The 22,034-nt window shown below is 46.4% G+C and overlaps 1 protein-coding gene across 1 annotated transcript in view; it reads left to right on the plus strand.

Annotated features, from left to right (window-relative positions):
* Window positions 1-22,034, plus strand: part of LOC137541345 (VID27-like protein) — a 353,729-nt gene that overhangs the window by 300,545 nt on the left and 31,150 nt on the right. Inside the window, exon 3 of the transcript XR_011025129.1 lies at window positions 12,211-12,236. The gene's annotated coding sequence lies outside the window, so the exon portion shown is untranslated. The remainder of the gene's footprint in view (window positions 1-12,210; window positions 12,237-22,034) is intronic.

The following is a 22,034-nucleotide window of genomic DNA, read 5'->3' on the forward strand; positions in this document are numbered from 1 at the left end:
AATGTTTTCTATATACACGTTCTATATCCTTATATTGGGAATTGAAATTCATCATCACAGCAAATTCAAAGGCACTGGAGTTGGTTCTTTCTTTCTTACCCTCTTGTAAATAAACCTCCCTACCTTTCTCCCCAATTTCCACTACCATCTGCTCTAAACGGGCCCGACTGTAACCCTTCTGCACGAATCGATCAACTAGCATGTTTGATTGTATACAAAAATCTGCTTGGGTGGAACAATTCCTCCGTATCCTCCCCAGCTGGCCTCTAGGGATGTTCTCCATCCATTTGGGGTGGTGACAGCTCGTTTTGGGGATATAGGAATTTCTATCAGTCTTTTTAAAAAAAGTTTTAGTGCCCAACACCCCATTATTTTTCATCACCACTATATCTAAAAACTCGATTTCCTCCCTACTATATTTCATAGTGAGGTCAATCCCTAATGTATTGACATTCAACCATTGTGTAAACTGCTGCAAATCCTCTTCATTTCCATTCCATATCCAAAATAAATCGTCAATAAACCTCCTCCATATCACAACTTTGCTACTATTAGGTGCCCTCAAAATATCCCTTTCCCACTGGTCCATAAACATATTTGCAACGCTGGGGGCAAATTTGGCCCCCATAGCGCATCCTACCATCTGTAAATAAAATTCACCTCCATACCAAAAGTAATTATGTGATAGTGAAAATTCCAGTAATTCCACAATGAAAGCTATTTGAGCTTCCTTAAGTAGATTCTGATCAATTAGTGCCTTTTTAACCGCCTCCAGTGCCTTTTCATGGGGAATAATTGTATATAATGCTGCAACATCTGCAGTGACTAAAAATGACATCTCATCCACTTGTAGGCCATTAATATTCTGCAAAAAATGCTTGGTGTCTCTCAACAAATATGGTATTTCCCCAACAACTGATTGTAGGTACGTGTCAATATACTCCCCTATTCTTTGATTAAGACCCCCTATCCCACTCACAATGGGTTTTGCTGATTTTTATGAATCTTGGGGTTATGATATATGACCGGTATTCTTGGAGCATCAACCATTAAATAACAAAATTCAGCATCATTCAATATTCCTCTGTCCAGACCACCTCTCAAAATCCTCCTCATTTCCTCCTTATACTCACCTGTGGGGTCACACCTCAATTTTTTGTAGGTAACAGTGTCTGATAATATGTTTTCCATCTCTTGTTTGTACTGGTCTTTATGCACTATAACCACCCCCCCCCCCCCTTTATCCGCAGGCCTAATCATAATTTCTTTCCTCTCATTTAAAATCTTAATTACTTTTTGTTCTTCTGACTTTTTCTGCATGTGTATTTGCTCAATCTCATTTAATACCATATTTTTGAGGTAGAGGTAGGCGGGGACGACCAGTAGGAGTATGGGTAATGTAGTATTTCCTTAGTGGCATTAGGAAACAGCGGAGACTAGCTAGGGATTATGGGCATTGTAGTATTTTGCAGTACAGCGCCGCATCAATGAAAGGCGGCAGATGAAGATGAATGAAAGACGCTGAGGTGGGCGGAAGGTCCGCGTCATGTGATGGATCATGTGATTAGAATGGTGTATTTTAGTGACGTCTCCTGCTCCGATAGGCCATGCCCCTGATGAGTCTTTTGACGAAACTAGTTGGGCGGAGCCTACGGAGTGAAGGAGACGCTAGCCGGCTGTTTGATGTTTGATATGCGCATTTAAAACCTACAACATTGTGAGTGCACTTTTTAATCTTTTAATATTTAAATAAACGGTATTACACCATGTGTGGCCCTGCTTGAGTCCTATGGGAAGATTCGGGTGTATGGTACAGCAATTGTTACTACTATCAACAAGCGTTTTTTGGCTGGTCTGTGCTGGGTCAGCAGAGGCATACGGTGAGAGGCTTTGTTGAAATACGGTGGAAGTATCACTGGGTGATTTTTAAAACTCAGGGAACCACTGGAGAAACAGTTTATAAAGGGAGTGGTGAATCAAAGTGCTAAACAGTATTACCCTATGGTTGTATGCTTTGTTTCCATGTTCTGAAAATTGAGGATACGTGATTGGAGCAGCCTGGTCGTATGGGAATACTGACAGAGTGTCACAAGCGTGATTGCCGATCAATATAGGTTGGCCCATAGATCTGGTGAGCGTATACAGTTTACCATAAATGTGCAAAGAAGATCTGATGAATGTTGGACTTTCATACTTGGACTCTTAATTTTAGCATCATGTTTTGCAATATTATGGACTGCTTTATGTGTATATAGAAATGTATGTTTGTTGACCGCTATACCACAGATCCCAGTTTAGCATGTCTGCTTGTCCTTCGAAAGCCCCCAACTCAAAAGCATTTTCCCTCCTTTATATAGACAGAATTCAATGTCTGCGCAGGCGCAGAACATGTTTCATCCATGCACCTGTGCAGATAAGGGTGCGTGACCGCCATGTGCTTGTTTCATTGCGCCTGTGCAGACAAGGCACATGACTGCGTGATCACAACGTGCTTTAGAGGTGTCACAGAACACGTGCTTATGTGAGAACTTTGCACAATATCTCATATTTTGAGATAGCAAGATTCCCATGGTCAGTATCCCATGAGAATGAAAAAACATGTTTACTAAAATAACCACTAGTGTTGTGACTAGCAGCATTTCATGGTCAGTCTTCCATGAGAATATAGCAACACTCTCATGGTCAATCTTCCATGAGAGTGTTACCAGTTTTTTATGGGAATGAACACATTTGTGTTATTTTATAACTGCCAGTGTTGTAATGAACTATCATACCACATCCAGTACTTATAAAAGAAGCTAACATATATACCGTGAACAGTAATTTCTAATCAATCAATCAATCAATCAGACATTCGTGTCACTTTTGTATCTCATGGACCCAGTAATCAAAGGGGTCCACTGTGGTGTCGCTGTCAAGGCCGCTGTAGGACCCCATATAGTCTGCCACCATCCGGGTCAGGCGCTGGTTCTGGCTTTGAAAGCCAAATGCTGTTGCTGCATGCACCTCTCCACTCGGCAGCTGTACCGGCGTGGCGTACAGCTCCTTTGTGAGAGACAGCAAGTTTGATGGGCGCCTGCTGCTGATGGATGCAGGCACCTGCTGCTGTGCTGGCTGGACTGTGACAGTAGGGGGGGGGAGTCTGGGGGAAGGCTTCCTCCAAGCGCCGGTCCAGGGACCACTGCAACTCCCTCATTTGGCGTTCAGGGTCTCCTTCTGCTGCAGGCAGGAGCTGATGCAGCTTCCCCTTCAACCGTGGGTCCAGCATCAGGGTAATCCACATGTCCTCCGACCACGCTTCTCTTTGACCCTTGGGTCCCTGAGCAGGCACTGCAACATGTGCGCTGCCATGGGGAAGAGGGCTGCCATATCTGCTGGCACATTATCTTCATAAGTGCTGTCCTCCTCTTCTTCCTCAAACTCCCCCTGCTCTCTCCACCCCCGCGCCACTGCAGCTGCACTCGGCAGTGCCTCCTGATCCTCAAGGTCAGGGACCTCCAACTCCAAGTCCTCAACCTCCCCCTCCTCCTGCTGCACAGAGGTGGACTGCACAGGTGCCTGCTGCTCCTGCTGGATCAAGTCTCTCTCTCCCACTTGAATCAGACCATCCAGGGCCTTGTGCAGCATGCACACCATGGTCACCCACTGACAAAGTGACGCCCGGTCCCGGCTGACCAAGTCGGTGGCCTCCAGGAAGGGTGCCAGGACCATGCACGCCAGCTGCATTTTTCTCCATTCAGCAATCCGTATCATCTCCGGGAGGTGGCTGCTGGTGCTGCTCCTGTACATGGTGGTGGCATCGGCGGTGGCTTTGGCCAAGTAGTGGTTGACAGCCTGCCTCTGCTCAACCAGACGTTCCAACATGGCCAGGGTGGAATTCCACCGTGTTGGAACATCAATAATCAGACGGTGTCGTGGCAGGTTCAGCTCCAGCTGCACAGCTTCCAGGGCCAATGAGGCACCACCCGAGCGGCGGAAATAACCCACCGTTTTGCGAGCAGCTTTTAAAAGTGGCGCCATCCCCTTGTAGGTGCTCAAAAATTTCTGAACCACCAGGTTCAGGACGTGGGCCAGACAGGGGATGTGGGTGAGGTCTCCCCGGTGGATGGCAGCAACAAGGTTGGCCCCATTATCGGACACCACCTCTCCGACTCTGAGGCCTCTGGGGGTCAGCCAACGCCTCTCCTGCTCCTTGAGTTTGTCCGGGACGTGTTCTGCGGTCAGGCTTTGCTTGCCCAGGCTGAACATCTCCAGCAGCGCTTGGCAGTGGCAGGCCTTCACACTGCTGCTGCTGAGGCGGGGGCGTTTGGCAGCGGAGGGTGTGCCGGAGGGTGGAACCGGAGCAGAGGAACTTGCTGCACTTCCCCTGACCCTACTGCGGGGTGGCACCACCCACTGGCTTGATGATGCTGCTGTCCCCTCCTCACCCACTTCCACCAAACTGACCCAGTGTGCGGTGAAGGACAAATAGCGGCCTGTCCTGAACCGGCTGCTCCACGAGTCCATAGTCACATGGACCTGCTCACCCACCGATTGATCAAGCCCACGTTCCACATTGGCCTTTGCGAAGCGGTGTAGTGCTGGCATGGCCATCCGTGAAAAATAGTGCCATCTGGGGACAGGCCAATCCGGCGCTGCGCACTGCAGGAGTGCACGCATGTCGCTCCCCTCCTGGACAAAGGAGTACGGGAGGAGCTGGGAGGCCATGACCCGTGTAAGCAGGCCGTTGAGCAGGCGGATCTGACGGCTGCTGGGAGGCTGAGCCCTGATAGCAAACGCCTCGGTCAGTCTGGTGTCGCTTCTGGCTTGCACGGGAAGCCGAGGAGGGAGCAGAGGAGACCACCGAGGACTGGCTGCCTGAACAGGCCTCAGTGTCGATAGGAGTGGAAAAGGGGGTTCCGGGTTCCGGTGGTGGTTTGGGGTGGAACACTGACAGTGCCAGCTTCCTTCAGCCTCAAGAACTCCTCATGCTCCTTGTGATGTTTACCAGCCAGGTGTTTTATTAAGCTGGAGGTGCCATAGGTGGCGGGGGTGCTACCTCTGCTCAACTTCACCAGGCACCCCTTACAGGTGACAAACTTGCTCTCCAGTGACGGCAGATTAAAATAATTCCAGATGGGGGATAAAAATTTCCCCTTACGCCCTTCTGCTGTTACTTTTGTTGCTGCGGGGGTTGGGGCCTGGGGTTGAGTGGTGCGGCTGGTGGTAGCGGCAGAAGATAAAGCAGCAGGCTGTTGCTCACTGCTGCTCCTGCCAATTTCAGAGATCATGATCCTCCGTGTCAGACCCACCGACGTATCCTCCTCCTCAGACTCAGAGGAGCTAACATGCCCCTCCTGTTGTTGGTGGTAGTCTCTGTCCTTCACCTCATCATCATAATCATCGCCAGACTCCCCCTCCTCAAACAACTGATGGGATGTAGCGGACCCCAACTCCTCTTCTGCGGAATCTGACACATCGGGCAAGGAGTAGGACCCCTCCCCAACAACCACGGTCACCATCTGTGACTCAGCCATAAATCCCATTTGGCAAAGAATATCCCCCTCAACCTCTGTGGTAACAGGCCTGATTGTGCTCGTGGGGTCTGGACTCAACAACGCAGCAGCACTTGAGGGTAGGCTGCCTGCTGGGGTCGACTTGACCGATGACGAGTCCCCATGCACTGCTGCTGGGCGGCTGCTGCTGCTCCTGCGAACAGGAGTGGTGGTGGGGGTGGAGCTCTCTGTTGCAAGCTGCTGGTGCCCTGCTCATCCAACATTAGCTGCATCACAGGCTCTGCGTCTTTCTCCTCCAATTTGCGCCGCCTACCCTTCTGAAAAATTGACGCTATGCGCTGCTGCGCCGCTGCAGCGTGACTCCCCCTATCAGCTTGGTGCCCAGTGCGTCCACGGCCAGTGGCTACCGGCTGAATGGGCAGCATGGCAGAACTGCTGGCGGTGACGGTGTCAGCAATATTCCCTCTCTCTTTGCCTTTGATGGCCTTCCCCCGGCTGCCAGTGCCAGCAGACATACTGCACGTATGATGGATGTGGGGTACTTTATTGAAATTGGGGGGTGATAAATACAGACAGAGCACAGTAGAACACAGTGTGCACACTAACAGACGGTCTGTCACACTGACACTCAAAATCAAGAAGACACAGCAGAAATTCAGTAGTCACTCACATACAGACAGTACTAGTCTAACACAACTAGCACTGACTGCAGTACTGAACTACACAATATACAATTACACACTACACAGTAATCCTCCAACTGTGTAGCTAAGGCAGCACCAGCACTGGCCTATGTGCACAAACAGCAGCACACTAAGACACAGAATTCAGCAATGTTCAGTGTAGTGTTGGGCGAACAGTGTTCGCCACTGTTCGGGTTCTGCAGAACATCACCCTGTTCGGGTGATGTTCGAGTTCGGCCGAACACCTGGTGGTGTTCGGCCAAACTGTTCGGGTTCGCCCGAATGGCTCAATGCCTGGCCGAACAGGGCCCTGTTCGGCCGAATACGGCCCCCCTATGGGGTCGCAGGCATAAGGGGGGAGCATGCCCCGATCGCGGGGGGGGGGGGGAATTCCCCCCACCCCCTCCGCTAGCGCTCCCCCCTCTGCCCTCTTCCCCATACAAAAGTTTAAGGATAGTAAAACAGTACCGGTGGTAGTGGCTGGCAGTGGGCGGCACTGTGAAGTGAGTGAGGAGGAGGAGTCCGGAGAGTGACGCGTTGAGGGAGGCCGGGCAGCGGGCGGTTCAGCGGTAGTACCCTTGTGGTACTTCCGCCCTTTCTCTGACCTCACACCCGCTGCCCGGCCTCCCTCAACGCGTCACTCTCCGGACTCCTCCTCCTCACTCACTTCACAGTGCCGCCCACTGCGCAGTTCGCCGTTCGGCAGCCAGTCGGGATGCGCAGAGGGTGGAATGGAGGCAATCACGCGAGCACACGAGGTGGACACGTGGGCGGACTACCGCACAACCCGACTGGCTGTCGAATGCCGAACTGCGCAGAGGGTGGAATGGAGGCGGCATGGAGAGCGGGCTGAGGTAGATTACTGAGTTATGGAGAGCAGACGGAGGCTTATTGCAGGCGGCATGGAGGCGGGTAATTGGCGGTGACTTAAAGAGCAGGCACGGAGCAGATGATTGGTGGCATGGAGGCGGGTAATTGGCGGTGACTTAAAGAGCGGGCACGGGGGCAGATGATTGGTGGCAGGGAGCTGGCAGTCCGAGGAGGATGAGAGGTGATTGGTGTGCAGAAGGCACAGAGACCCACAGAGAGCGCAACAGTAATAACAGTTTTTGCAATATGTGTACTGCATTTTACTACTATTTTTTGCTACCTTTGGACCATAAGACGCAGGGACTTTTTCTCCCCACTTTTGGGGGAGAAAAAGTGCGTCTTATGGTCCGAAAAATACGGTAATCTAGAAATAAATAGTATTCATTTTACTATTTTTCCATCCTTTCTAGAAATGCCAGTCCTATCAAAATTAGGTAGATGGTCACTGGACAAAACCTGAACATTTCCAAGCGAGAAGCGTTCGTCTACCACCTTCTGACAGAAACATATGATTTTCTCTGCAATGCAACATAATAATGAACACATGCTTTATATCTGTGAATAGCAGAGAATACGAGGAACACACAGCTCACACCCTCTGTATGATTTGATGAACTAATGCAGAGATATGATAATTTCAGATATTTCATATCTCTTTCTTCCTCCAATGAGAGGACTGGAACTGGATCATGTGGCAGGGTCTGCCCATCTCTGATTACCATCTCCAACCCCCCAGTGGAGAAGGGGTTAAAATGCTGGGCTCACAGACTGTCAGTGTCCTTCTATGCCAATCCATACCATCAAGGATATTGCTAGCTCAAATTTGACCTGGGCTTTTATTTTTGAACTATTACCCACAGAACTTTCTATCTTCTGTTTTGACTTACAATTTCCATGGGACAAGCTAATTCCATAGACTGCTCAGACTGTATCCAGTGATCGTTTTCACTCTTTATCCCTATTATTTTACTATATCAATCTGTTCATTGTTAGATACTTTTATGCATTTATTTTATTATAAAATAAATGATTAAAAATTGTTTAAGTGCTTGTTCTGAATATCCCTGCAAAGAATCCTGCCTTTTTGGGGAAAAATGTTTTACCATAACTGTTTTATTAATATATATTTTTATACCTAGAAAGGTTATTGAAATAACCCTTTTACCTACAGGACTAGCTAGGGTTAGATATGCATATTTGCACACTAATGCAAATTCTTGGCAGCTTACCCGATCTCTGTATGAGATTGCAGATTATATCAATTGTACATCCAATCAAAATTGTATTGTGTGTGGACTCACCAACCAAATCATTGGTGACACCTTTGAGCAAGGCGTTCAACATTCCAGCAGGCTGTCATATGTAAATTCCAGAGTTTCCTGTTTGCCCCCTTGAAGTTCCCAGACTCCGTTTTTTGGCTTGTTTATATATACACAAAGTTCAAAGCAATGCAACTCCTTTGCAGGATGCAGAACAAAAGAGGGGCTCGTTATCTAATTACCTCTTTCCAAATTAGAAGCAGACAATGGTAGCTTCTCCTGCTGGACAATGAATGCCGAGTTAATTTACACTTACATAAGGAACTCCCATTAGCAGCCCGGTGTCCAATTACCCTGAAGCCAGCTGGCTTTGAGCAGACTTACACATATGACACAAGCAGAAAAATGAAACATATGGCTTCCATGCGATACAATATGGCTGCTATGTTCTGCATATTACCGTACATATCATCATCATCACATATATCCTCACAATGGTGAAAAACAGTCTCTGCATAAAGGTGCCCAAACACTTCTCAATTTTCTGTAGCAGATTCGATCACTGGGATTAACTATACTGACGTTTGATGCCCAAACATGGCCGCCAGAAAGTAATTTTAATCTATTTCAGGCTGACATTGATCGCAATTATAAATGGGTTAATTTGTGGTTGAAATTATTATGATTATTTATTGCATTTATATAGCGCAAACCTATCATGCAGAGCTGGACAATAAATAAGATTACAGACAATAACAGGAGTGACCGACAACACAATACAGCAATAAGATACACAATGCCAGATCACTGGAGTAGTAGTCACAAGTCACAAATAGTAATTGAACCCAGGCCTACCACGTGGTAGACTGCTATCCTAACCATTATACCACCAACACAACACACTACAATGCTACATGCTGAAGCCAGCCTAGCATGTACCATTATAATATATCCAAGAGAAAAATGAGCTTGCTTAGGGATTTGTAGGATTTCAAAAGTCAACTCACATGCATTGGCCAGGAATTGAACCCAGGCCTACCGTGTGGTATGCTGCTATCCTATCCGGAGGAGGAGGGAGGAGCTGTGGGGGGTGCAATATAAGGAATAACAATCAGCCAGGAACAAGCTAACAAGCCTACAACAGCCTAACTAAGCTTCCCCTAGCAGAGTCTGTCAGCAGCTATCCCTTAACTAATTACTGTAGGCAGATGAGGGAATAAAACAGCAGGAGAACCTTGCCTTTTATAAGGGCGGGGGGGCTCCAGGAGTGAGTGCAGTCTGATTGGCGACAATCTGCCTGCTGACTATGATGTAGAGGGTCAAAGTTGTTCTTAATGGAGCATTATGGGGGCGAATCGAACTTCCGCAAAAGTGAACACTTCGGCCCATCTCTATGACAAAACTACAAATCCCTTCATGCCTCTGCCTCCCCGAGTTATGCTTAGAGCTGTCAGAGTATTGCAATGCTTCATGGGACTTGTAGTTCCACCACAGCTGGAGTGCAAAGGTTAGCCATCACTGGTCTAGAGGTGGAAATCTGGCATTGACACAACAGTATATATGCCCCGGGTCCTTGAGCTGTTGATGGACCCTCCAGGTCTCCACCCAGCTATAGTGCTTCTCCAGGGCCCCTGCAGAGTATTAGTGGCAGCAGGCGGGTAGTAAAGAACACTCTTGTTCACCTGTGTCAGCCCTCTGGCATTGCTAAATGAATGTTTGACAGATGTACACACAATAGATTCTCAGCCAACGTGAAGCCTGAACTATAACTTCGTCAAAGGTTCATCTTCTAGTGTGTTAATTGCTTGAAGGTGCATACACTTGCATGAGTGCTGTCGCCTGCTGGGATCAGGAGTCAACTTCTTTCTGTTGCTATGGCAGAAGATGCAGGAACAATGATGGAGTGGCATACAGCAGAAACAATAAGGAGGATGAACAGTGGACTCAGCCAATGAAAGAGTCGGGCAGTCCAGATCTCTCACTCTGAATGTGTACGTTAGCCCAAAACCATCTAGCGTGTGTACAAGGCTGGAAGCTAGCCATACACAGGTTGATTGTGACCTGATATGCCAAGTTGATTGATCCCTATCTGCTTGCAATTTGATCTGATGATTAATTATTGATTTCTACCATACTCGGCATTGGCACCCTGAAGGTTGCTGGACTTCAGCAGAAATCTATGGTGTATCAATTGAACTGCTGCAAGCATTGTACTTCCTGATGCAATGCAACACTAGGGGCTATTGATCCCCCCACCGCCCCTGCCCTGCCCCCATCGTACTGAGGTTTTCCAACATGTTTGAATGGACTTTCAAATGATAAACTGCAGAAATGTGATCGGCTCAATCACATATGTTAGCGCTATAGATTTCAGATAGATTTGTTTAAAGTGATTAAATCTGCTATAAATCGATTTGAAAAAATTATGGGTGAATGGCCAGCTTTAGACCTACTATAAAATGCCTCTAATGTTCAGGGACCGTGCTTACATTGGGTCATTTTTTGCCCAGGGCCCCATTTACCTAAAACCATCTTTGCTTTAGTTTAACCACTTCAGCCCGTGGGTATTTTTCAAGCTAATGCATCTGAGCAATTTTCACCTCCCATTCATTTGTCAATAACTTTATCACTGCTTAGCACAATGAAATAATCTATATCTTGTTTTTTTTCTGCCACTAATTAGGCTTTCTTTGGATGGTACATTTTGCTAAGAATTATTTTTTTCTGAATGCATTTAACGGGAATATTAAGGAAAAATGGGAAAAAAATCATTATTTCTCAGTTTTCGGCCATTATAGCTTTAAAATAACGCATGCTACCATAATTAAAACCCACGTATTTTGTTTGTGCATTTGTTCCGGTTATTACACCATTTAAATTATGTCCCTATCACAATGTATGGCACCAATATTTTATTTGGAAATAAAGGTGCATTTTTTCAGTTTTGCATCCATCACGAATTAAAAGCTTATAATTTAAGAAATAATAGTAATATACCCTCTTGACATGCATATTAAAAAAGTTCAGACCCTTAGGTAACTATTTGTTTTTTTTTTATTGTAATTTTTTTTTTAAATTAAAGATTTTATTTGGGTATTTTTTGGAGAGTGTGGGAGGTAAGCAGTTAATTCCAAATGTAATCGTGTGTCTGTTTATTAAAAAAAAAAGTATGTAGATTTAGTTTTACTTTTTGGTCACAAGATGGCCTCAGTCATTTTTTTTTATACGTCCTGCAAGCGTAACATATACGCTCCCAGCAAGTGCACAGGGGACGTAGGACTTAGAATGATTGCGGCTTCTCATAGAAGCCATCTATCACCAACATGGCAACTAAAGGCACATACACACGCCTGACGTCGACTGAGGTTGCGGATAATGACCCCTCAGCCAATAATCAGGCGTGTGTACGGCAGCCCCCAACCTGCGAGCGATCCATCCAGCGGATCTACTCACCCCCAGTAATGCCGATCCCATTGTTCAGGCCGCTCCTCCGCCCGCCACGTGACATCATGCACATGCCATTTGTCATTCCCCTGCCCTCCCGAATAGCAACACAGCGTGTTGTCAGCTACACAGCTGAATTGTATCTGTGCAGCCTGGCCCAGCGATGTTGCCGAAGGGGATCAGGTCCTGTACGCACCACTAGAGTTGTGTGTTTGTTGTTTGGGCAATATTGTAATAAGTGATAAATTAGAATAGAATTTGCACTGGACTTATGGGGGTGATTGGGTATAGCCACAGACCCAGTATTGTCTAGCTCAGAACTTAATTTCATGGTGAAGCGTAGATGGCAGAGACAGCATGAGCTACATGGAGTTAGAGATGATGTGCATGCCAAATAAATGTTCGTAGTTGTTTTAATTACAGCATTATATAGAAATTGTTTGTGTTTGTATATTACAGACAGCTGATCAGTGTGTATGTGAAAGGTATGTAATATATTGACATTTTTACTATATTGTGTTTGCTTTTTCTATGCATATTATGTCAGCTGTGGAGTTGCTTTGCTGCAGTATGAGTAATGCAACCAGTTGTTGTGTTTACACAGTCAGGTATTTTGCTTATGTTATGATTTAGTGTTGGAAGTTGAATGTTTAACCACTTGCCGACCGCCTTAAGCCGATGGGCGGCGGCAAGGGCTGGGCCCAAACGACCGCAATACGGCCATCGGCGGTGGCGGCGGCGGCGGGCGTGGTTATGCGCCGATTGCATCATTCGTGACGCGATCAGCCGCCGGCGACTGGCTCCGCCCCCTCGCGCTGTAACCCGCCGGCCGTTCGGAAGCGCCGGCGGGCTACTAGCGCCCCGATCGCCGCACAGAAAGTGTATAATAGGCTTTGTAATGTATACAAAGCCTATTATACAGGCTGCCTCCTGCCCTGGTGGTCCCAGTGTCCGAGGGACCACCAGGGCAGGCTGCAGCCACCCTAGTCTGCACCCAAGCACACTGATATCTCCCCCCCCCCCCCGGCCCCCTGATCGCCCACAGCACCCCTCAGACCCCCCCCCGCCCACCTCCCAGACCCATGTTTACACCCAATCACCCCCCTAATCACCCATCAATCACTCCCTGTCACTATCTGTCAACGCTATTTTTTTTTAACCCTAAACTGCCCCCTGCTCCCTCCTGATCACCCCCCACCCCTCAGATTCTCCCCAGACCCCCCCCAGACCCCCCCCCCCCCCGTTTACTGTATACCTCTATCCCCCTGTAATAACCCACTGATCACCTGTCAATCACCCCCTGTCACTGCCACCCATCAATCACCCCCTGTCACTGCCACCCATCAATCTGCCCCTAACCTGCCCCTTGCGGGCAATCTGATCACCCACCCACACCAATATATCGCCCGCAGATCCAACGTCAGATCACCTCCCAAGTGCAGTGTTTACATCTGTTCTCTACCCTAAACACCCACTAATTACCCATCAATCACCCCCTATCACCACCTGTCACTGTTACCCATCAGATCAGACCCTAATCTGCCCCTTGCGGGCACCCAATCACCCGCCTACACGCTCAGATTGCCCACAGACCCCCCCCCCCCTTATCAATTCGCCAGTGCAATATTTACAACTGTTCTTCCCTGTAATAACCCACTGATCATCTGTCAATCACCCATCAATCACCCCCTGTCACTGCCACCCATCAATCACCCCGTCACTGCCACCCATCAATCTGCCCCTAACCTGCCCCTTGCGGGCAATCTGATCACCCACCCACATCAATAGATCGCCCGCAGATCCGACGTCAGATCACCTCCCAAGTGCAGTGTTTACATCTGTTCTCTACCCTAAACACCCACTAATTACCCATCAATCACCCCCTATCACCACCTGTCACTGTTACCCATCAGATTAGACCCTAATCTGCCCCTAGGGCACCCAATAACCCGCCCACACCCTCAGACCCCAGCCCTGATCACCTCGCCAGTGCATTGCTTGCATCTATTTCCCCCCTCTAATCACACCTTGAGACACCCATCAATCACCTCCTGTCACCACCTGTCACCCCCTAGCACACCTACTCATCAGATCAGGCCCTAATTTGCCCCGTGTGGGCTCCTGATCACTCGGCCAAACCCTCAGATCCCCCTCAGACCCCCTTCCGATCATATCCCCAGTGCATTGATTGCATCTATTTTCCCCTCTAACCACCCCCTGAGACACCCATCAATCACCTCCTGTCACCCCCCTAGCACTCCTATCCATCAGATCAGGCCCAATACAACCTGTCATCTAAGAGGCCACCCTGCTTATGACCGGTTCCACAAAATGTGCCCCCTCATAGACCACCTGTCATCAAAATTTGCAGATGCTTATACCCCTGAACAGTCATTTTGAGAAATTTGGTTTCCAGACTACTCACGGTTTAGGGCCCGTAAAATGCCAGGGCAGTATAGGAACCCCACAAGTGACCCCATTTTAGAAAGAAGACACCCCAAGGTATTCTGTTAGGTGTATGAAGAGTTCATAGAAGATTTTATTTTTTTGTTAAAAGTTAGCGGAAATTGATGTTTATTGTTTTTTTCACCAAGTGTCATTTTTCACTAACTTGTGACAAAAAATAAAATCTTCTATGAACTCACCATACACCTAACAGAATACCTTGGGGTGTCTTCTTTCTAAAATGGGGTCACTTGTGGGGTTCCTATACTGCCCTGGAATTTTAGGGGCCCTAAACCGTGAGGAGTAGTCTAGAAAACAAATGCCTCAAAATGACCTGTGAATAGGACGTTGGGCCCCTTAGCGCATCTAGGCTGCAAAAAAGTGTCACACGTGGTATCGCCGTACTCAGGAGAAGTATTATAATGTGTTTTGTGGTGTATTTTTACACATACCCATGCTGGGTGGGAGAAATCTCTCTGTACATGGACAATTGTGTGTAAAAAAAATCAAATAATTGTCATTTACAGAGATATTTCTCCCACCCAGCATCTGTATGTGTAAAAATACACCACAAAACACATTATACTACTTCTCCTGAGTACGGTGGTACCACATGTGTGGCACTTTTTTACACCCTAAGTGCGCTAAGGGGACCAAAGTCCAATGAGTACCGTTAGGATTTCACAGGTCATTTTGCGACATTTGGTTTCAAGACTACTCCTCACGGTTTAGGGCCCCTAAAATGCCAGGGCAGTATAGGAACCCCACAAATGACCCCATTTTAGAAAGAAGACACCCAAAGGTATTCCGTTAATGACACTTTGTGAAAAAATGACACTTTGTGAAAAAAAAAAAACAATTAAAATCAATTTCCGCTAACTTGTAACAAAAAAAAATCTTCTATGAACTCACCATACTCCTAACGGAATACCTTGGGGTGTCTTCTTTCTAAAATGGGGTCATTTGTGGGGTTCCTATACTGCCCTGGCATTTTAGGGGCCCTAAACCGTGAGGAGTAGTCTTGAAACCAAATGTCGCAAAATGACCTGTGAAATCCTAAAGGTACTCATTGGACTTTGGGCCCCTTAGCGCAGTAAGGGTGCAAAAAAATGCCACACATGTGGTATCGCCGTACTCAGGAGAAGTAGTATAATGTGTTTTGGGGTGTATTTTTACACATACCCATGCTGAGTGGGAGAAATATCTCTGTAAATGGACAATTGTGTGTAAAAAAAATCAAAAAATTGTCATTTACGGAGATATTTCTCCCACCCAGCATGGGTATGTGTAAAATTACACCCCAAAACACATTATACTACTTCTCCTAAATACGGCAATACCACATGTGTGGCACTTTTTTGCAGCCTAACTGCGCTAAGGGGCCCAAAGTCCAATAAGCATCTTTAGGCTTTACAGGGGTGCTTACAATTAGGCACCCCCAAAATGCCAGGACAGTTAACACACCCCACAAATGACCCCATTTTGGAAAGTAGACACTTCAAGGTATTCAGAGGGGAGCATAGCGAGTCCGTGGCAGATTTCATTTTTTTTTTGTCGCAAGTTAGAAGAAATGGAAACTTTTTTTTTTTTTTTTTGTCACAAAGTGTCATTTTCCGCTAACTTGTGACAAAAAATAAAATCTTCTATGAACTCACCATGCCTCTCACTGAATACTTTGGGATGTCTTCTTTCCAAAATGGGGTCATTTGGGGGGTATCTATACTATCCTGGAATTTTAGCCCCTCATGAAACATGACAGGTGCTCAGAAAAGTCAGAGATGCTTCCAAATGGGAAAATTCACTTTTTGCACCATAGTTTGTAAACGCTATAACTTTTACCCAATCCAATAAATATACACTGAATGGTTTTTTTTTAATCAAAAACATGTTTGTCCACATTTTTCGTGCTGCATGTATACAGAAATTTTACTTTATTTGAAAAAATGTCAGCACAGGAAGTAAAAAAATAAATCATTTTTTTGACAAAATTCATGTCTTTTTTGATGAATATAATAAAAAGTAAAACTTGCAGCAGCAATCAAATAGCACCAAAAAAAAAGCTTTATTAGTGACAAGAAAAGGAGGTAAAATTCATGTAGGTGGTAGGTTGTAAGACCGAGCAATAAACCGTGAAAACTGCAGTGGTCTGAATGGAAAAAAAGGCTCTGGTCCTTAAGGGGCGAAAAGACTGTGGTCCTCAAGTGGTTAATGATCCAGGCCTTCTAAATTGTGTCTCTTTTAATATTCTGTGTAAATAATACAAGTGTATGCATGAAAGTGGTATGCTCTATAGTTTATGTATGTGGTTTTCTGTATATGCTTAATTTTTTTAACCACTTGAGGACCACAGTCTTTTCACCCCTTAAGGACCAGAGCCTTTTTTTCCATTCAGACCACTGCAGCTTTCACGGTTTATTGCTCGGTCATACAACCTACCACCTAAATGAATTTTAGCTCCTTTTCTTGTCACTAATACAGCTTCCTTTTGGTGCTATTTGATTGCTGCTGCGAGTTTTACTTTTTATTATATTCATCAAAAAAGACATGAATTTTGTCAAAAAAATGACTTTTTTAACTTTCTGTGCTGACATTTTTCAAATAAAGTTAAATTTCCTATACATTTGAGCGCGAAAGTTATTCTGCTACAGGTCTTTGATTAAAAAAAACCCCATTCAGTGTATATTTATTAAATTGGGTAAAAGTTATAGCGTTTACAAACTATGGTGCCAAAAGTGAATTTTCCCATTTTGAAGCATCTCTGCCTTTTCTAACCACCTGTCATGTTTCATGAGGTGCTAAAATTCCAGGATAGTATAAAACCCCCCCAAATGACCCCATTTTGGAAAGAAGACATCCCAAAGTATTCAGTGAGAGGCATGGTGAGTTCATAGAAGATTTTATTTTTTGTCACAAGTTAGCGGAAAATGACACTTTGTGACAAAAAAAAAGGTTTCCATTTCTTCTAACTTGCGACAAAAAAATGAAATCTGCCACGGACTCACTATGCTCCTTTCTGAATACCTTGAAGTGTCTACTTTCCAAAATGGGGTCATTTGTGGGGTGTGTTCACTTTCCTGGCATTTTGGGTGATGCCTAATTGTAAGCACCCCTGTAAAGCCTAAAGATGCTTATTGGACTTTGGGCCCCTTAGCGCAGTTAGGCTGCAAAAAAGTGCCACACGTGGTATTGCCGTACTCAGAAGAAGTAATATAATGTGTTTTGGGGTGTATTTTTACACATACCTATGCTGGGTGGGAGAAATGTCTCCTCAAATGACAATTTTTTGATTTTTTTTTACACACAATTGTCTATTTACAGAGATATTTCTCCCACTCAGCATGGGTATGTGTAAAAATACACCCCAAAACACATTATACTACTTCTCCTGAGTACGGCGATACCACATGTGTGGCACTTTTTTTGCACCCTAACTGCGCTAAGGGGCCCAAAGTTCAATGAGTACCTTTAGGATTTCACAGGTCATTTTGCGACATTTGGTTTCAAGACTACTCCTCACGGTTTAGGGCCCCTAAAATGCCAGGGCAGTATAGGAACCCCACAAATGACCCCATTTTAGAAAGAAGACACCCCAAGGTAGTCTGTTAGGAGTATGGTGAGTTCATAGAAGATTTTATTTTTTGTCACAAGTTAGCGGAAATTGATTTTAATTGTGTTTTTTCACAAAGTGTCATTTTCCGCTAACTTGTGACAAAAAATAAAATCTTCTATGAACTCACCATACTCCTAACGGAATACCTTTGGGTGTCTTCTTTCTAAAATTGGGTCATTTGTGGGGTTCCTATACTGCCCTGGCATTTTAGGGGCCCTAAACCGTGAGGAGTAGTCTTGAAACCAAATGTCGCAAAATGACCTGTGAAATCCTAACGGTACTCATTGGACTTTGGTCCCCTTAGCGCACTTAGAGTGCAAAAAAGTGCCACACATGTGGTACCGCCGTACTCAGGAGAAGTAGTATAATGTGTTTTGTGGTGTATTTTTACACATACAGATGCTGGGTGGGAGAAATATCTCTGTAAATTGTTTGATTTTTTCTACACACAATTGTCCATTTACTGAGAGATTTCTCCCACCCAGCATGGGTATGTATAAAAATACACCCCAAAACACATTATACTACTTCTTCTGAGTATGGCGATACCACATGTGTGACACTTTTTTGCAACCTAGGTGCGCTAAGGGGCCTAACGTCCTATTCACAGGTCATTTTGAGGCATTTGGATTCTAGACTACTCCTCACGGTTTAGGGCCCCTAAAATGCAAGGGCAGTATAGGAACCCTACAAGTGACCCCATTTTAGAAAGAAGACACCACAAGGTATTCTGTTAGGAGTATGGTGAGTTCATAGAAGATTTTTTTTTTGTCACAAGTTTGCGGAAAATGACACTTTGTGAAAAAAAAACACAATACAAATCATTTTCCGCTAACTTGTGACAAAAAATAAAATGTTCTATGAACTCATCATACACCTAACAGAATACCTTGGGGTGTCTTCTTTCTAAAATGGGGTCACTTGTGGGGTTCCTATACTGCCCTGGCATTTTACGGGCCCTAAACCGTGAGGAATAGTCTGGAAACCAAATGCCGCAAAATGACCCTTGAAATCCTAAAGGTACTCATTGGACTTTGGGCCCCTTAGCGCAGTTAGGGTGCAAAAAAGTGTCACACATGTGGTATCGCCGTACTCAGGAGAAGTAGTATAATGTGTTTTGTGGTGTATTTTTTACATATAACCATGCTGGGTGGGAGAAATATCTCTGTAAATGAAACATTTTTGATTTTTTTTAAACACAATTGTCCATTTACAGAGAGATTTCTCTCACCCAGCATGGGTATGTGTAAAAAAACACCGCAAAACACATTATACTACTTCTCCTGAGTACGGCGATACCACATGTGTGACACTTTTTTGCAGCCTAGGTGCGCTAAGGGGCCCAACGTCCTATTCACAGGTCATTTTGAGGCATTTGTTTTCTAGACTACTCCTCACGGTTTAGGGCCCCTAAAATGCCAGGGCAATATAGGAACCCCACAAGTGACCCCATTTTAGAAAGAAGACACCCCAAGGTATTCCGTTAGGTGTATGGTGAGTTCATAGAAGATTTTATTTTTTGTCAAAAGTTAGTGAAAAATGACACTTTGTGAAAAAAACAATAAAAATCAATTTCCGCTAACTGTTGACAAAAAATAAAATCTTCTATGAACTCATCATACACCTAACAGAATACCTTGGGGTGTCTTTTTTCTAAAATGGGGTCACTTGTGGGGTTCCTATACTGCCCTGGCATTTTACGGGCCCAAAACCGTGAGTAGTCTGGAAACCAAATTTCTCAAAATGACTGTTCAGGGGTATAAGCATCTGCAAATTTTGATGACAGGTGGTCTATGAGGGGGCACATTTTGTGGAACCGGGCATAAGCAGGGTGGCCTCTTAGATGACAAATTGTATTGGGCCTGATCTGATGGATTGGAGTGCTAGGGGGGTGACAGGAGGTAATTAATGTCTCAGGGGGTGGTTAGAGGTGAAAATAGATGCAATCAATGCACTGGGGAGGTGATTGGAAGGGGGTCTGAGGGGGATCTGAGGGTTTGGCCGAGTGATCAGGAGCCCACTCGGGGCAAATTAGGGCCTGATCTGATGGGTAGGTGTGCTAGGGGGTGACAGGTGGTGACAGGAGGTGATTGATGGGTGTCTTAAGGTGTGATTAGAGGGGGGAAATAGATGCAAGCAATGCACTGGCGAGGTGATCAGGGCTGGGGTCTGAGGGCGTTCGGAGGGTGTGGGCGGGTGATTGGGTGCCCTAGGGGCAGATAGGGGTCTAATCTGATGGGTAGCAGTGACAGGGGCTGCTTGATGGTTGATCAGTGGGTGATTAGATGGCAGAACAGATGTAAACAATGCACTTTGGAGGTGATCTGAGGGTAGGTCTGGGGCAATCTGATGGTGTGGGTGGGTGATCAGATTGCCCGCAAGGGGCAGGTTAGGGGCTGATTGATGGGTGGCAGTGACAGGGGGTGATTAATGGGTGGCAGTGACAGGGGGTGATTGATGGGTGATTGATAGGTAATTGACAGGTGATCAGTGGGTTATTACAGGGAAGAACAGTTGTAAATAATGAACTGGCTAATTGATAAGGGAGGGTCTGAGGGCAATCTGAGCATGTGGGCGGGTGATTGGGTGCCCGCAAGGGGCAGATTAGGGTCTAATCTGATGGGTAACATTGACAGGTGTTGATAGGGGGTGATTGATGGGTAATTAGTGGGTGTTTTAGAGTAGAGAACAGATGTAAACACTGCACTTGGGAGATGAGCTGATGTCGGATCTGCGGGCGATCTATTGGTGTGGGTGGGTGATCAGATTGCCCGCAAGGGGCAGGTTAGGGGCAGATTGATGGGTGGCAGTGACAGGGGGTGATTGATGGGTGATTGACAGGTGATTGGCAGGTGATCAGGGGGGATAGATGCATACAGTACACAGGGGGGGGGGGGGGTCTGGGGAGAATCTGAGGGGTGGGGGGTGATCAGGAGGGAGCAGGGGGCAGTTTAGGGTTAAAAAAATAGCGTTTACAGATAGTGACAGGGAATGATTGATGGGTGATTAGGGGGGTGATTGGGTGCAAACAGTGGGCAGGGGGGGGGGGTCTGAGGGGTGCTGTGGGTGATCAGGGGGCAGGGGGGGGGGGGGGAATCAGTGTGCTTGGTGCAGACTAGGGTGGCTGCAGCCTGCCCTGGTGGTCCCTCGGACACTGGGACCACCAGGGCAGGAGGCAGCCAGTATGATAGGCTTTGTATACATTACAAAGCCTATTATACTTCTTCCATGCGGCGATCCGGGTGCTAGTAACCCGCCGGCGCTTCCGAGCGGCCGGCGGGTTACAGCGCGAGGGGGCAGAGCCAGTCGCCGGCAGTTGATCGCGTCACGAATGACGCGATCGCCGCATAACCACGCCTGCCGCGGCCTCCGCCGATGGGCGTATTGTGGTCGTTTAGGCACAGTCTTTGCCGCCGCCCATCGGCTGGGGGCTGTCGGCAAGTGGTTAAAGAGCAGCTAAAGTGAAGAATGTATGAAGTATAGAGATGTCGCGAACCTCCGATTTTCGGTTCGTGAACCGGGTTCGCGAACTTCCGCGGAAGGTTCGGTTCGCGAACCGCAATAGACTTCAATGGGGAGGCGAACTTTGAAAAATAGAAAAAATTATGCTGGCCACAAAAGTGATGGAAAAGATGTTTCAAGGGGTCTAACACCTGGAGGGGGGCATGGCGGAGTGGGATACATGCCAAAAGTCACGGGCAAAAATCTGGATGTGACGCAAAGCAGCGTTTTAAGGGCAGAAATCACATTGAATGCTAAATTGCAGGCCTAACGTGCTTTCAAACATCTTGCATGTGTATACATCAATCAGGGAGTGTAATTAGAGTACTGCTTCACACTGACACACAAAACTCACTGTGTAACGCACCGCAAACAGCTGTTTGTGTAGTGACGGCCATGCTGGACTACTGCGCAACATGGCGAGATTGCTCTTCCTCACTCAGTGATGTCAGGTAATGTGTGACTTCCTTCTCAACTTTCCATGGCATTGTTAAAAAGCTTACGTTTTGTTTTTTAAATTACATTTTCTACTTGCTGTGTACTTGTTCAGTACCGAGAATCCTGTGGAGGTGGGCAAGTCTGCCATTGTGACCCCGGCTAATGGCCGGGGAATGAGGGGTTTGAATCCGGTGTGGAGCTTGAGCAACGGCTACCACTACACATCCAAGGAGGGCAGCAGGCAGGCATGCACGCCCGCCCGCCCCGAGGTAGTGACCAAAAATAACAA

Source organism: Hyperolius riggenbachi, chromosome 12, assembly GCF_040937935.1.
Source record: "Hyperolius riggenbachi isolate aHypRig1 chromosome 12, aHypRig1.pri, whole genome shotgun sequence".
In the NCBI taxonomy this organism is placed as follows: domain Eukaryota; kingdom Metazoa; phylum Chordata; class Amphibia; order Anura; family Hyperoliidae; genus Hyperolius; species Hyperolius riggenbachi.